Genomic DNA, 5391 nt, shown 5'->3' on the forward strand with positions numbered 1-5391 from the left:
CGTCTCCTGTCAATGAGTCGACCAGTCATTACTGCTTCAGGAGGACAAAGGTAAGAGAATCCGCCAGTGTGGTCAGGTCACACTATTGGTGGGAATTTAATAAGCAGCACTAATTGAATAAAACGCCTCACTATTCAAATCTTCAACCTCTTCCTCCCCTTAAGAGAAACTTGTCTGGTCAGATGACCTTCATTGTAAACTTGCTTACAATTGTCTTGGCTTAATATTAAAAAGGAATCTGTTTAAACAAGCCACTCAACAAAACAGTCCTGGGGCTGTGAACCTTCTCCCGAGTTCTGAGCACTTCCTTCTCAGCCTCTCTCCCCAGCTGTCATTCCTACCTTGATTTGAGCTTTTTAGCACAGTCCCTTTGGCAGAAGAGTTTCCTCTGTCGGTGGTGTGCCTAGAGGTGGGAGTTTTTTAAAGAGATGGCCGAGGCTGTGAGAAGTGGGAGGAGCTTTCCTCCTGGAGCCACACTCAGTCAGCTGAGTCTTCAAGGACTTCATTAGTACAGAAATGAAGCAAGAAGTCCTCTTGCTAAGGTGGAGAACACCGAACACACAGCAAACAGACAGTCTAAGGTTTATTTTTCTAGCCAGTATAGAAAATGTGCATTGACAAATTGAAAAGAGAAAATAAATAAAAAGAAGTTAAAACCATCCCTACTATTACCATCCAGATGTATCTACAACTGCCAGCACCATTTTGGCAAGTTCTCCCACCTATATATTGTATGTGTGTATGTGCCCATGCACAAGCGTATACACAGAGGTGGAGGCCAGCGGTTGGCTGTGAAGTTTTCTTCAATTATTTTTCATCTTATTCCTTAAGACAGGGTCCCTCACTAACCCGGAGCTCACCAATTCAGCTAGGCATTCTGGCCAGTGAGCCCCAGGAATCCTCCATTCCCAATTACCTGGTGCTTGGTTCTAGATGCATGCTACTGAGACTGGATTTTTGTGCAGATGTAGGGGACCTGAAATTGTTTTTTTTTTTTTGTTGTTGTTGTTGCTGCTGCTGTTATTTTGATTTTTCTTCTCCTCTCTCCCTCCCTCCCTTTCCTTCCTTCCTTCCCCCATCTCTCTTGCCTATCTATCTATCTATCTATCTATCTATCTATCTATCTATCTATCTATCTATCTATCTATTTTTGAAGCAGGGTTTCTCTGTGTAGGTCTGGCTATCTTGTGTAGGCTGGTCTATGACTCAGAGAGCCTTCTGCCTCTGTCTTCTGAGTGCTAGGACTAAAGGTGTATGACATCCCCCACCCAGTCGAATTTAGGTTTTATACTCATGTTACCACTTTTTTTGAGCGAACTAGCTTCTCAGCTCAGCTTTTACTTAGCTGTAGGTAACACACAAAGCAAAGCAAAAACGTGATCACACTCCAAGTGTAATTTCCAACTTAGTTTTTTTTATTTCACTCTACTAGATTTGTGCAAGAACATTTTTTAAAATTGTTTTTATTGGGCTATATATTTTTCTCCACTCTCCTCCCTTCCTCTTCTCTCCCCTTTTACGCTCTCCCATGGTCCCCATACTCCCAATTTATTCAGGAAATCTACAAGAACATTTTTAATGGTTGTATTTTAATAGATTCCATTTGACCGATGGAGCTAGTCTAATGGTTATTCAGTTTTTTGTGTTTGGTATTATTTGTCATGTAGTACCGTGTCTGGATGAGTAGACTGGTTTTCTGACTTCACGGATTTTCTTTCTAGTCCTGATCTGGTTCTCTTAGACTCCACGACTTCTGGGTCTTAGCACTCTGTGGTTATCTGTTTCTAACTGAGATCTATTTCTCAGTTGACTTCTCTGTTTGCTGGCTTGGATGAACCTACTGGGACTTCTAAGATCTTCCCAGCCACTACCCTCCTTGACCTTGAACAGGTAGAACAAGATAAACTTTTCTTTAATTCTTAATCTGTTATCAGCATTAACATTTAATAGAAAGCCAGAAAGCTAAAAGGCTGTGAATCTTGTATGTAGTCACAACAGCGAGGGTAACTCTGGAAGACCAGAGGTCTGAGGACCCTGCAATGCTTCGCACAAATTGACTCACTGAATTCCAAATGCTTCCTGGGTACCAGACACTGTTAAGTGCTAAGACACTGGAGAGAACAAACAGCAAAGTTACCTGGACTGTCACCCTCGGTTGCAAGAGGAGGACAAGACTGTCAATTAGTAAAATGAAGTAAGCAGTAGATGGGAGGAGAGCTGTGGGGAAAAAATACAGCATAGCGGGAGCTGTGGAAGGCGAAGGGCAGCTTTACAATGTAAAATAAAGTGTCTAGGGCATATTATTTTCTCTGAAATTGCTCCAAGTTGAATTCAGTCATGATGACAGGCTCCTCTTAAATAAATTGAGTGACTGCAGGACAAGAGAAACAGAGCCACAAAGGGGACGATCGGTGACTAGATACACAGGACCTGGACACATTTCTCAGCTACAAAGAATAGAGCAGTCAGATCGCAGATTTTGCAAATAGCCCACAACTAAAAATGAAGAAGATGATCTCTCAGTTGTGTCTTCACCATCCTCCTTTAATTGGTTATATCTTAGATAGTTGTACTAATAGTAGTTAATAGTTGTACCTGACCATTATACTTAGGAGAAACACCTAGATATGCTAGCAAAGTCTAACTGGCTGGAGTCTTGGGATTGGATAGAGGCTGATGGTGTGGTTCCAACCCAGGCATAACTCATGGTGGGGGACTAAAGCCAGTTTGTACCAAGCTGAATGGATACCTTTATTCACGGCCAAAGCACCGGCATCTTCTTGGCACAGTACCAGCTGCCAGGCTTGCTTTCCAGAGCTGGTGCAGGCTGGCAAGTGGCACGAAGGTGTGCCTTGTATCATCAACAAGCTCCCAGGGAGACCGCAGGTATACCCAGGGTGAATCAGTGAGCCCCTGGGCAGTTTTTGACTAGCAGACCTGTAATTGTTTCAGCGGGCACTTTTTATACATCTCTTCCACACTTCACTAATTGTTTTCTCTGAGCAGATACTTGAGGCAGGGATTGCTGAGTGAGAAAGCATTTGAATTTTTGAGGTTGAAGGCATTCCGCCAAGTTTAAGGTGCACAAGAAGCATTTGGGGGTCTTGTTAATAAACAGGGTGGGGGCCTGGATTGTTTCTAACAAGCTTCCTGGTGACCCCCAGAGTGTCCTTTGGAGTTGTAACCACATTTTGAATTGTAACTTTCTAATACCTATATTTAAGCTGCCTCCCAGGAAGCAGATGTATTTTAACAGTTTTTTTTTATAGTTACAAAGTGTTCTGAACTGTAAGACAATACTTTCCCTCACGTTAACTCCTTTTACTAGCCCAAGTCTATAGGCTTTACCACCCATCTCTCCTTTATAGAAGTGGAAATATACTCCCCATCACTAGGGAGTTTAAAAAGAGCCAGGAGAGCAGTAAGTTCTTAAAAACATTATCACATTAGAAGTTCCCCGGAAATGTTGTGCTTAGCCAAGATGGTTTATTTGAAATTCCCTAGTCAAGATGGCTGATAAACGGACAAGCTCACACAAAGCAGTTTTATGTAAGGCAAAGGTCTACCCAGGACCCCGAGAATGCATGCTCCAGAAAAACTGAGTTTACTTTGGTCTAAGGAAGAACTCTCTGGTTTACAATACTATATGAGAGGTGTTCTGTAAGGGGAGAATTCTCTATACTGCGCAGACTCACGCAGATCAGCCGATCAGCTCTTCGCAGGTCAGAGGGGACGCAGGCGTGTGAGTGGGAGACGTGTGACGAAGCCTACGGCTGAGATCAGAAATCTTGCTGTTATCAGTCATTGCTCGAAATGCAAAGAATCTGGGGGAGGCTATTGATTGGAAAGTGCCCTGGATATTGGGGGCTGGAAGGTTCTTTTCACAGATTCCCGTGGTCAGGTGGCCTGGAGTGACCCTTGAAGCGTTCGTGGGAGAGTCCACATCCCCTTCTCTGACAACTGTGAGGAGAATGTACTTATCAGCCATCTTTTCTTTCTCCTTTGTTTTTGACTATCTGTTATTTATTTAACAGAAATATTCGAACCGAGTTCCCCTGGCTGAGAAGCCAAGAACTGGGAGGACAGGTTCTCTCAGTAAATCACGTTAGGACCTTGGATGAACCACAAATCAAACTAGTTTTTCTTAGGTGAGGTGGCGCATCTGTGTTTGCTGCACGATGCTTGTAGACCCACTGCTTCCTGGATGCCCTGTATTATCTGGGGCAGTGGCATAAAGAAACAATTCCTCTGGAGCTCTGGGATCAAGGGAATGAACTGAGCAAGCTGTTTGCTTGCTTTTGACACTTCAGCAGAGTGTCACTAGAGATCCTCCTCCAACAGCGCTGAGAAGTAATGCTCTGACATTCCTGAATCAGGGAAGCATTTCCAGACCAGGTTTAGAAAGCAGATACAATTTAAGATATCATATATTTCTCTAGTTTTAAGTCTAAAACTCAGTGGTTTTGCTAAATTCACAGCTGCGGAATAATCACTAAACCAATTTTAAAACTCTTTCACGCCCCCCCCCCAAAGAACTTCCTTGTCTATTAGCAGTCAGCTCTAATTTCCCACCAACCAGCAGTGAGTTTTCTAATTTCCCACCACCAGCCCTAGGCTCGCTCGCTCGCTTTCTTTCTTTCTTTCTTTCTTTCTTTCTTTCTTTCTTTCTTTCTTTCTTTCTTTCTTTCTTCTCTCCCTCCCTCCCTCCCTCCCTCCCTCCCTCCCTCCCTCCCTCCCTCCCTCCCTCCCTCCCATCTGTCTTTTTGTTGAGACAAGGTCTCATTCTGTAGCACTGGCTGGAATAGATTTCACTAGAGTAGGTTAGCTTTGAACTCACAGAGATCCATTTGTATCTGACCTGGGATTCAAGGTGTGCACCATTGTACCTGGCTAGATTAGCCTATTTTGAGCCTTCTATAACTGCCTCATAAAATTCTTGCTTTTTGGTGCTTGGCTCTTTTTACTTACAATATTTTTGAGTTTCAGCCATGTTGTAGTATGTATTAAGGCTTCACTGTTATTTTTGAATAGTTTATTATTGTATGGATACTATCTTTTTATTTATTCATTCAATAATTGATAGACTTTGGGGAATTTCTATATCTTGCCTATAATGAACAATGCTGTTATATGTATTTGTGTAATTTTTTTTGTGGTTATATATTTTTATTTTCCTTGGATAATTTTTGTGGTTGTATATTTTTATTTTTCTTGGATATATATTGGAGCAGAGTCGCTGAATCGTATTGTAACTCTATGGTTGGCATTTAAGAAACTTTCAAGATGTTTCCAGAATGGCTGCATCAGTTCACATCCTTGCCAGTAATGCATGAGGGTTCCAATTCCTCTGTATTTTTCTAACACTTGTATTTATTATGCATGTTTTGGTTA

This window comes from Microtus pennsylvanicus, chromosome 10, assembly GCF_037038515.1.
Source record: "Microtus pennsylvanicus isolate mMicPen1 chromosome 10, mMicPen1.hap1, whole genome shotgun sequence".
NCBI lineage: Eukaryota > Metazoa > Chordata > Mammalia > Rodentia > Cricetidae > Microtus > Microtus pennsylvanicus.